Consider the following 13,137-nt stretch of genomic DNA (forward strand, 5'->3'; position numbering starts at 1 on the left):
GACTCAAAAAGACAAATTTTTGACCTCTGTAACAAATGAAAGTGGTACCAATATCCTATCAACATAATTTGCAAATTATGAAAAAAGAACTAAATTATAATCAACTGAGAATTTGGATTCAATTATATCAAAAGCCTTATGTGAACCCAAATAAAAATTCTTTGAACAATCATCTGCTTCTGTCAGAAGAAAAATTAACTACGTCAGACAAACATTTTGAATAAGTGCACGTATTCAAGATATTGACTAAAGAGAAAACTGCAAGGAAATCGAATTTTATTACACAAACACCATCTAAGGTAACTAACTAATTGATCAGCCTATCAATGAAAATAATATGCAGGATGTAATGGAAACGATGATTTCAAATCCTGTAATAAAAATATGACAAATGCAAAATAGACAATTAGTAATTAACAATCATTATTATAAGACAAACAGGCGAGAACAGGATCAACATTGTTCATATTATTATTATTAATATTATTTAATACTTGTATTATCTAGATATTTATATTCTATTAATATATTTATTAATTATTGGTATTATCATCACTACTATTACATATTGGGAATTCTCCATTTTAATTGAATTATTTACAAATTATTTTTATTGTCTATTAACAATGGTCGCTGATCCTGGTCACAGCATTACTGTTACATACTCAAAAATTTCCTACATTACTGTTAATTATTTAACGCCCAGGTTTGGCCTCGTTAAAGTGTCTGTAGACCCTCGGTAGGCCTTGGTCGTCGCTTATTTTATAAATTATTATTTTATCAAATTTTTGCGATTTCAAATGCGTTGTCCGACCCGGTTTCCATATTATCTAAGAGCATGCGGGATTTGGATAATCCTGGACAGCTGGTGGCAGCGCCTAGGACTGGATTGATTATTAGGTCACCGGTGTAAGCAGGACAGGAGATGAGGACCGCCGGTATCAGCGTTCCCCAAGGTACGGACACAACCTTGAGGTGCCAATGGCACCCCAAAATAAAGGGTTAGTTAATTTATAATTAATTGTGGAGTTTATCAATTATGGAGAGTAAAGGTTCGAGCTCCATGAGCTCTCTCGTAAGACTGACTATTTTGTCTTGATAAAAATATAATAAAGCCAACAGAGTTGACAAAATGTTGACGCTGCATCTCAGGTTCCCTGTGAGAAAATCGTCAGGACCCGGGTCATATGCATCGTCATCTGTTTTGACTACCCGCGAGCCACGGCGACTCTCTTATCGAATCCGTGATTGTTAATAAAGTTTATCCCGAATTTGGCGATATTTTGATCAATTAAATCTTCATTGATTCATTAGCCATTTTGAATCAAAATGAATCCATTCATTTTCGGTTAAGCATCTCTTCTATTTATCAACAGAGATACATTGATTTTTGGCGACAGCAAGGAAGTTAGATTTACACGCACACCTATAATTACTGCAAAAAGAGTTTTCAACAGTACATTGATCATCTCTCCAACAATGCCCATCTAAAATAGGTAAACATGTAGAATTACTGATTGCAACATTATTTGGTTTACAAATACATTTTCCGTCGTTCGAACAATGTGAATGCCACAGATCACTGCACTCAAATTTGTTATCACAGGAATACAGTGAATTTGCTGCAAAAACAATGAAAATAAAATAAGTTAATACAAATTATTGATTAAGAAACAAACTAAAAAATCGGTCTGTCAGTTGACCCTGCGGGCCAGCCCCAAAACTTCCCGCTGTTTTCGAGCTCGCTGAGCTTGAAAACATTATTGTGAATATATTTTCGAGCTCTTCGAGCTCGCAAATACTTTTGTATGCCATTGTTTTGTAAAAAACCATTTTTTAGCATTTCTTTCTTCCACGATATCTCGCGAACGAATTAACCGATTTTGATGGTTGAGGTGGCAATCGACGCGTTTTATCAAGTTCTAAAGCTGGTCGAATTTTGAAATTGATTTATTCAGCCGTTTTTGAGAAATTTCAAAAAAACCAAGGAAAAAATTTTTTTTGAATTCTTTCGTCAACGGTTTCTCTTGAACGAATAAACCGATTTTGATGGTTGAGGTGGCATTCGACGCGGCTTATAGAGTTTTAGAGCTGATCAGATTTTGGAATAAATCCATTGAGCAAATTGGAAGTTATCCAAATAAAACATTTTTAAAAAAATTTTATTTTTGAAATATCTCTGAACGCACCCTACCGATTAAGTTCAAATTTCTACGGCCTCAAGACATTATCAAGCCGCGTCGAATGACACCTCAACGATCAAAATCGGTTCATCCGTTCAAGAGTTATGAATATTTACATACATACATACGTACGTACGTACGTACGTACGTACACACATACATACACTCGGACATCATCGTGAAATTAGTCAGGATAGCTTCCTAGGACCTCGAAACGTCGACATCTGATGGAAATTCGATTTTCGTAAATCGGACCGAAACCAATAACTTCCCGAATTTTTGAAAATTTACAATTTTCTTAGCGGGAAGTTAAAAATTTATAAAACGTTTCACCCCGAGGGCCAGCCCTTAACTTTCCACTGTCTTCGGGCTCAAGGGAAAACATGATTGTCGATACATGTTCGAGATCTATGAGCTCGACTATACCTTTTACCTACATTGGTGTTTGTAAGCCCGTCTAGCTCGACAAAAGTGACGGTCAGAATTAATTAGCAAGAATTTGAAAATTTGAAAATAATTAATAAGAATCTTTTTTTAAAGTTCTGCTCACACTTATGATTGACGAATTGAATGTTTTTAGACATAGAATAATAGAAATAATGAAGATACCGAGTCACGCAAACTTTGAATTAAAAAAGTGAGTTAATATTAGAAGCATTCAAAAAAATCGGTCTATCGGTTGAGCCTGCGGGCCAGCCTAGAATCTCCCCGCTATTTTTAAGCTTCTTGAGCTCGAAATTATCGCTGTGAATACATTTCCACGCTCATCGAGTTCGAACGAACTTTTGTATGCCGTTGTTAAAAAAAAGAAAAAAACGTTTTTACTATTTTTTCTCCAACGATATCTCTCTAACGAATTCACCGATTGAGACGAATAAGGTAGCAATCAACAAATTTTATTGCAATCTAAAGCTGATCAGATTTCGGAATTGATTTATCTCGTCGTTTTTTAGATAATTCAAAAAAATTAAAACGAAAATTTTTTTGTCTTTCGACAACGGTTACTCTTGAACGAATGAACCAGTTTTAATGGTTGAGGTGGCGTTCGACGCGGCTTATAAAATTTCAAAGCTGATAAGATTTTGGAATTAATCCATCGAGCACATTACAAGTTATCCAAAAAAAACATTTTTTAACAAATTTTTTTTTTGGAATATCTCCGAACGCATCCTACCGATCAAGTTCAATTTTTTACAACTTGTAGGAATTAATGAGCTGCGTCGAATGCCACCTTGGAGATCAAAATCGACTTATCCATTCAAAAGTTACAGAATATTTACATACATACACTTGGACATCATCCGGAAAATAGTTAGGATAGCGTCCTAGATCCTTAAAATCTCGAAATCTATTTAATACTCGGTTTCCGGAAGTTACAAAATTTTCAGATTTACACACATTGAAAAGTCGTACTTACTTTCGAAACATTGATCAAGAGCAACTGATGTGAAACCCCGTTTGCATTGACACATATTATCCAAACAATGAAATGAATGAGAAAGACATTGATCATCAGTCGTACAAAATCCATATAAAGTTGGTTCACAAGTTAAATTATAGGATGCAAGGGAATAAGTATTACAGATACATATTTTATCTGAAGAACATATCGCATTTTGAATACAATTTATGTCTTGTAGGCATGGGCTTCCTAACGCAACTTTAAGAAAATAGAGTAAAATTATTATGTTTTTTGGTTTTATCATCGTCCTTAGTAGCATTGTTTCGAGTAATTTAGGCGACAAATATTACTTAGCAAAAATCAAATCCGGAAAAAGTAGAAACGGAATAAATAGACTCGGAGAAAATAGACTTGGAAAAAATAGATGTGGAAGAAATAGACCCGGGAAATCAATTCTTCAGCTGACTACCGATTCCATGTAAAACTTTACACTTGGCTTTACAATTAGATAGTATCATTTCTTTCAACGTCTCTCAATTCACTTGTTAATTTTTTTCGCGAAAAAAGAACACCTTCACGGGTAAAGGGGAAAAGATCTGGTGGGGTTCAGGGGCGAAGGGATTCAATGAGTAAAAAAATGTTGTCTTAAATGAATGATCTGATTAATAAAAAAAAATCACCGTTCTATTGAAATTTTTTTTTCCTTTGAATCTTAGTATTAAAGATAATTGAATCAAATTAGTTGCTGAATGAAAAAAATGAGATGTTTATATCCGTATTTTTTTCAGGTCTATTTTTGCTGATCTATTTTGTCCGAGTCTATTTATTCGTCTATTTTTTCCGGGCCTACTTTTTCCAGGTCTATTTTTCCCGGTATCCGCCCTAAACACGTGATGCAGACTTGCTGAAGCCTGACGCTATTACCTAACGTAAGAATTTCTTCAGAATGCTACCAGGGATCGAAACGTAAACTTACCGGGTTCCTTATTCGATAGAACAATAGGTTTTGCAGGGTATTGGCATTTATTTTGAGTACACTTTAAATTCTTCGGCATGCATGGAGAATTTCTTGAACAAGCTGCACCTAAGCTTGGTGCACAAGTTGATTTGTTAATTGGTAAGTATTCATCTCTGCAAATACATTGATTAAAATTCGAGCACTTTGCAAATTCTATTTCATTGCAATCTCTATGCGTATTACATTCTTCGAACAAATGGACTGAAATTAATATTATAAAAATTCCATTGAATTAACATTTCATCAATTGCTCTGAGAATTAAAAAAAATAAAAAAGTTACATACTTGGAAAACATTGAGATCCTCGAAAGATATGATTAGGCTTACACTGACATTTATTATCAATACACATGGCGTTGTCTGTCGCACAAGGTTCATCAGTGAAACAATATGCGTTAAACTTTGGTATGCATGCATTATTATCTATTATATAGTCATTAGAGTCGCATACACATTTTCCACTCGCAGAACATTTGGAATGATTTATAAATCGTTGACAAAATGAGTCGCCTTCACATTGAATACCCAAATAAACTGCATCAAAGAAAAAAACAAATGAGTACAAAATGTAGTGCAGTTAACTACCTTTATTATTACGGTTGTGTTGAATTAAAAATCACACAACAATAAATTGGTTCACAATTGGCTGTTCCGATACATATGACAAAAGAAAGTTTGTGGTATGGTTGTACTCGTGGCACAAGTCTTGGGCTATGCCACGATTTTGACGAGAACGAGTATCTACATTTATATCGCACGAGTGAAGTGAGTTTCTTAAGAACTGTGCTTAAGGACAATTATCAAGTAACTCGGTCAAGACGATTCTACTATTATAGTTCTGGACTAAGAAACTTGGTTATCCATCTTGCTCAAGAAATTTTTGAAGTATTATTGCTACCAGGATACATTAACGTAATTTTAAATGATGATTTACGTACTTAGTATGCATTGATTATTCTTTTGGATATGCTGCTTTTGACATTGACATTCGTTGTCTATACAAACAGCATTATTAGTTGCGCACTTTTCGTCTTTCCAACAAAATGCCCCTAATGGTGGTGCACAGTGTGTGTCATTAATTCTGATATTATTTGGTCGACAAACACATTTTTTTTCTTCCGAACATTTAGCATGCTGTATTTCGCTGCAATCTTCATGACTGACACACGAACCATCCAACTCAGCTATATTTCAAACAAAATAAATTCATATAATTTGAGCTAAAGTTTTATTATCAACAAAAATCACAATGTTAAGAAATATCATTTTTTTATGACTTTTTAATTATAAGCGGGCCATCGAACGCGTGCTAACAACTTCAGTTATATCACGATTGTAATGTCGCAACGTTTTGTTGACGCAATTACGTCGAGCACCTCTATACATTAACCTATCGAAATTCAAAACACCGAGCACTTAGAATCGTGAAATTGTTGGTTAAACTGAATTTGCATAAAATGCAAGTATTATTCCCAGGCTTTGAAAAAGTGACATAAAATTTTTGAAAATTTTTCTAAGCCTAGTCGAACACTGAGAAAAATAAAAAAATATTTCATACGATGAAGTAGTTATCTACTCTAAAACATAAATAGTTACATTTTTCTCCGCATACATAATCATTCCTTGACTTCTTCACTTTGCACGATGAATTTTCATCACAGCACGGTTGCAGAAGGTGGGGATTACACTGAGAAAATATAAGATGTCTTGTTAGCACTTATTTTTGGAGCATACAATTAATTAATGTGATTAATAATTACTATTTCATTGTATTTAGCACATTGATTACTCCCTGCGTCGTAACATCTGATCAGTTGATAGGCACATAATGTTAGCAGAGCGAAATTTATGCTAAACTGATACAATAAACTCATTTTAATATAATATTGTACTATATATTTTGTGATATAGGAAAAGTGAGCAGTTACGAAATGGAATTCTCTTGTAGTTAACACTGCTGGAATAAAACTGTTCGTGCTCACGTTAAAACCTCGATTATAAGTTGATAATTTATTAATCGTTAATCTTTAATGAGTTTACTTTAATGAGTTTACATTCATAAAAATCCATTATATATACACTAGAATATAACGCATTAACGTAATTTTTTTATTGAAAGTTTCCGGTCATTTCATTTTTTGACAAGAATTCCCCTGGGGTATTTCACAGTGACTATCAGCACATTACAACTGCTTTATAACAAAACGTTGAATATTTGATGATTACGAGATACTAATTCCGAAAATCAAAAATATTGGGAAATCCGATTGAGTAAACTTAAATCAGCTCACGGGAACAAATAATTTAGATCTGGGATGATCTATTAATGTAAGTTTATGCAGATCGAAAATTTGTAATCGATCTCAGAATAACTCTGATGATTTTGGCAGATGATTAACAATTTCAGACCTACGGTGATTTCTAGAGATCTCCAATGATTTTAAATCTTTGATGATTTTGGATCCACGATTAGCTCGAAAGATCTCTCTCGCTCTGCAGATGCATCTACTGATCTCAGCAGATTTTCGAAGAGCTTACAATCATATTCATGGAGACCTGTGTAGGTATATGCTAATATACCCTCGCGGAAAATACAAACGAAAACCATTGGAAAACACTTATGAAAAACTAATAGTCTAGTATTGCTTTGGTGTCATTTTTGCATTCAGTGTCGTTAGTTGGTTTCGTGTAATTATTGTGTTTATTTTTTTTAACTAGTGTTTTCGGTATTTCCGCAGTTACAAGTGTATTGCACTCATTCCTTAGTATCGATAGTATCATTCGATAGAAAAAGAAATTGGATCCAATTCGACATACTCATAGTTACTATTTGTACAGATTAAATGATGTTAAATAATTTTCTTATCGGTAAAAAAGTTATTTGTTGTAAATTAGGCTTGATCCTGAATCCTCCTACAGATCAGTTGTAGCTTGTATCACTCTGCCATCACCATGGACTCAATAATTAAGATCATTTCAAAAATCTATTTATTTTAGATTTACAATAAACTCATCATATATATTTATGATAGAAATCTTAATAATCTTGACAATGCAAATGATGTTAACCGTGATGATTAAAAAATTTTTCAATTTTTACTATGTTTACATACAGATTAAACATAAAAGTTCGAGGTTAGAGATTTTTGCCATTTGAAATATTATCACTACTGATATCACATTCCCTACTGATGTAGACTCACTTATCAGACTGTTTATCAATATTTTTGAGATCGTGAAAAGTACTCATCACTTTTCATAGTGCTATAGACTCACTTATCAGACTATTGATGATCACTAATGAAGCGATAGTCAGCACTAATCATCTCCAATAGTGTTGCAAAATTCACTAATCAGAGTCAGTATGATCAATAACACACATTTCGTAACACTCATGGATTTCCAAATGTGTTGAGTAGTGTTTATTATTTTTTTCACAGAGGTACGAAGATCAACATGTTATAAAGATCAATTTTACCTACTAGGAATGTAGAGGTCACTAGAGATCCCTGCTAAATTCCATTAATTTTTATAAATCTTTATAGATCTGTTGAAAAAAGTTACCTGGCATCAAATTTATTACAACCCAAATCATTTTACAATAAAAAAAAAAAAATAACCCCTGATTTTTAAAAAACCATCGATTTCCGTAGCAGGAAGTTAAAAAATGTAGTAGATTTCTTAATTGAAAACCGTACAGATTATAATTTTTAACTTAAATAATTTTTCATCTAATTAATGCGCGGCATCCTCTGGATAATCTTATAATAGGAAAATTCAATAGTGGTTTCAAAGATTTTGGAAGATTTTTGTAAGGATATTTTAAGTATTTTGTAAGGATCCTGAGAGATTCTTCATAGATTCCGTTTTAGTTTCTTACAGGATTTCTCACTCGATCCATGTCAGAATTTTCCTTAGAACACGTAGGGGTGGAGTTATCTATCAAAATCAATGTATCAGAAATATTATAGTTATTACGTTTTATCAAATATATTTTATAAAAATACCTTCCAGTAGATCTTATCAAGTTAGTATGTTTAATGTGACTCGTATCCAAGAGCTTATTTTTCTCTGACCTGATCATATAGATTTAATTTCAAGATTTGACAAGATCTCCATGAACAGATCTGATCATATCTAAGTATATCTGGTCGGACTTGAGCTTTTTTTTAAGATTTAAATGGTAGCAATTCAATTAATTTAAAATTAGATTATTTGATATAATTCAACCATTTATTCTTATAATGATAATAATATAGTTAAAATAACCAAGTATTGAATAATCATAATAATTAATTAAATAATTACGCAGTAGTATAAAATAGATTTCCGTATTTAATAAATAACAAATTCTTAATGATTCAATAAAATCAATGGAAATAAATGGTGAATAAAATTTATACCTCATTAATGATTGAACATTAATCCATAATGTAAAATTTTAATGCTCGGGTATTGTGTTTTTTTATGTATCGTAAATTGGTGTATGAGTGCGTGTATCACCCAGTGATGAAATCTGAACGATAATCGAAAAAATAATGGTCTATTTGACTGTTTTTTTTTGGAATTATATGAGATACGCTTGCAATAAAAAATTTTCCATTAACTTTTCTCACTAAATAAAACTCAGAAATCTTTCATACTCATTATACTATTGATTTCTGCAAGTTAATGTATTGAAAATAAACAAATTTCCTTTTATCACAATATTTGAAGAAGTTTGATCAAATTTTCATATCAAATATTGGCGCATTCTATCGGGCAGCTTTGAATAGATTGATTATAATTTGGAATAATATAGCAATACCATGACAACGTCATTATAAGGTAACATTAAATAAGTTTATTTTGGAATTGATGTAAAATATTAGGAATGTTATAGTGGTTGGAATTTTCATCTTGTGTTGGTTTTTATTTTTATCAGTAGTACAGTATCTACATCAAGTAATTAGTAAGTAGGACTGATTTTCTATCAATTCATACACGCTCGGTATAAATATCAGAAAGACATTTTATTAGTATCATGAAGTCATCTCAATACTTTAATGTATCTTTTTGATATCAAAAAGTTGTCTTTCTGACATTCATGCCAAAAGGGTAATGATGGAGAAACTATGAAAACATTTGGGCGACGGTCGGCCCTGTAGGCCAGCCTCAAAACTTCCCGCTCCTTGAGCTCGAAAACAGTAGTATGAATACATTTTTAAGCTCTTCGAGCTTGAACATTATCTTACAAGCAATTATTTATTTGTGAGATTTTCAAGCTCTAACAAAAAATGTTTTATGTAAAAGTTTGAAAATTTAAGAGTCGGAAATCATTAATAAACAAGCGGTTCTCAAATTTTATTTTTAACTATGTTCAATAAAATAAATGTATTTAGGCAGAAATCAATTTCAGTAATCAAAATAAAGATTTAAATGTGTTTTGACTCAGATCTTCGCGATGATATGTAAATATCCAAGAAAAATATTAAAAACTGTATTTTTTCAATTTTTTAGTTGATAATATGATTCAAACTAAATATCGAGTTAAATGATATTAAAACGTAATCAAAAGAGACTATAACAACGAAGACAGCTGCCCAATTTTAAGACTGAGTAAGAGACAAATTTTTCAATGTCAATTTTTTAGTACGTTTAGTTCCAATGGAGTCTTGTAACCAGAATTCAATACATATTTCAAAGAATTTATCTTTCTCAGTCACTGTGTTTTGAAGTTTGGCAGCCAAAGAGACAGTATGATTTTGGGCACATTTTAGTACATTATATTATGATTTATCCGAAAAAAAAAAATTATAAAGCGACAGCGGATCGGAAGATCCAGATGACATTAACGTACTCACTTCTGGTCACTTTTTAATTGGACGAGCACTCAACATGATTCCTGAACCTGCACTTATTGATACAAACAGTTCTCGATTGTCTAGATGGCAATTTTTACAACAACGCGTTCAATAGTACTGGATTCATTGGTCAACAAGCTATCTTCAGAGACAGCGGGCAATCGCCAAGTGGCAATGCCCAACTCATCAAATCCAAGTTGGGTCATTTGTACTGCTCACCAAAGCAAGGTTTCCACTAACCAGGTGGCCTTTCGCTCGTGTCATCGCACTCCACCCCGGCAAAGATGGATTGACCAGGGTTGCTACACTCAAAACAGTGAACTTGACACTCACTCGTCCAATCACGATGCTCACACTCTTACCAGTGGAACCAGAACCTCAAGAAGATAACAAATAACTCACCTGGTTTTTTGGCATGCTCAACGAAAGATCACGTACTCAAGAACTCATCAATCATCAACTCTGTTGCTGATGGCGGGCGGAATGTTGCGAAATTACTAATAAATTTTTATCAAAATGTAGTTGCATTTCCGGCAGATAGAGGCAGCACCTACTGGGATCTAGTGGCATCAATATTTAAATTTGATCATGCGCAGTGCGACGCATGCACACTGCCTTTTTCTTGCGTCGTGTCGGGAAGACCACCACCATTATCTTCCGCAACGGACGTATCAAGTTTTAACGCGTGCCCCAATTAATCGTATGATTTTGTGCTCATCTCTAGAAAATAAATAAAAATACCTATTTTAGAAAATCAAGAAATCATCGAGCTCCAATGTTATATAATTATTTATATAATTCACCAACAAGAACTCGACAAAGTGATTAATTCTGAACTCAAGACATTCAAGTGATCAACGACCACGCTTTTGAAGAGGTTACTCCGTCGAAACCCATTACTGCTTCATTACTCATTAATTAATTAACTCAAGTGCTCACATAATTAAAAGACTCGATTTAATAATTATTCTGATGATTTATATGCTTAATTATTTATTTTCAATATTATTCTCGCTCGGTAGCCTCTGCAATCATGCTACCACGTGTTCACAACCAAATTCAAATCAGTATAATTTATTATAAACTCATCGCAATCAATTAAACTAAGTAATCTATTTTCTCGAGACTTAATGTGCTCAAATATTTATGCATTTGGTGCTCATTAAATTAATCACTAGGTGTTCAATAATTAACTTCACTCAGTAACCTCTGATTTCATGTAACTTATTCTCATGACATTCTTAAAATCAACTCAGTGTTCACAAAGACTCAATATAATTATTCCAATTAATTACTCGAGCTCAATCCTATAATTAGGTTCAATTTATCACGTATTCATGAGCTCAAACATTCATCAGTATTAAAATAAATTAAGTCAACGATTTAATTTTGTAACCCAGTGATATTATGTGCTGTGACGAATAAAAATATAGTTATATTTTCAAATATGCGTATTTTTTCCACTATCCTAACCACCAACCAGTCCTGGCATTTATTTATAATATTATTATTCCACGAGTAGTATATTAACGCCTTGAGTGAAAGGTGCTTCCGACAACGAGTGTGATTGGTTCACGAGCCGTTAAGCGAGTGTTGCCAGCACACGAGTATTGAAAGGCCTTCCCACTTAACACGTTACAATAGTCTTTGCATCGAATGGTAAGAAAGAAAGTCTATTATTGGTAAAAAAGAACAGTACATTAAATTTAATTTTTAGTAACCTAAAATAATATTAAATCGTGTTGATATAAAATTGATTCCTGTCTTATTTCTGATAGAAAAGATTATAACGTAAGAATAGTACAAATAAATATCATCTCATTGATTTTTATAATCGTTTAACATTATTTAAATTCTTTTCAACAAATAGGATGATCAACAAAAATAATTAGAGTTTCGAGTCGGATTCATATAGTGAAGTGAACGTTATAATTAAAGCAGTAAGATGATTTTCTTTAGTCTGGGACTTTACGTTGTCCTATATGAGACGACTGTTCGTTGGGTTTTCTGTTGGTTCGTTAAGTGACTAATAAATCGTCTATATATATATATATATATATATATATATATATATATATATATATATATATATATATATATATATATATATATATATATATTGTAACATGGGGAAAATTCGACATCGACCCGAGATTTGAAATTATTTGAATAAAATGAATAGTTATCCGGTGAGCCAAATCTGGTGACACCTATGGGCAAAAATTCCGACTTTGACCGAACAATCGACCCGACGTCTTGATTGAAACGAGAGATCCGGGATAGACGCCGTACTCAACGGCCACGTTTTTTTTTGATCTGAACAATTCTCGATTCCGGCGTATGAACGATTTGAATTACGATCTGTAAGATCAATCCGAGTTTGATCAACGAACAATTAATCGCGACCAATAATTTCGACCAACAATAACCGATTAAGTGAACAAGTGAACAAGCCAAAGCCTCGGCCCGACACTGAACAAAGTGTATAACCGATTTGTTAATAAACGAGTGAAGTGCAATAATAATTAATTAATGAAATAATTAATTTCGCGTAATAACTGCGTGAGAGTGAAATTGAACGCGTTATCGAAATAAAATATTATTTTATATTTTATTTTATTTCATCGGGCAATTCTGAGAATTACGGATTATCCGTGTCTCATTCGTACCGCAGTCGAGTCTTACGTTTAC

The sequence above is a fragment of the Microplitis mediator genome, chromosome 11 (assembly GCF_029852145.1).
Source record: "Microplitis mediator isolate UGA2020A chromosome 11, iyMicMedi2.1, whole genome shotgun sequence".
Taxonomy (NCBI): domain Eukaryota; kingdom Metazoa; phylum Arthropoda; class Insecta; order Hymenoptera; family Braconidae; genus Microplitis; species Microplitis mediator.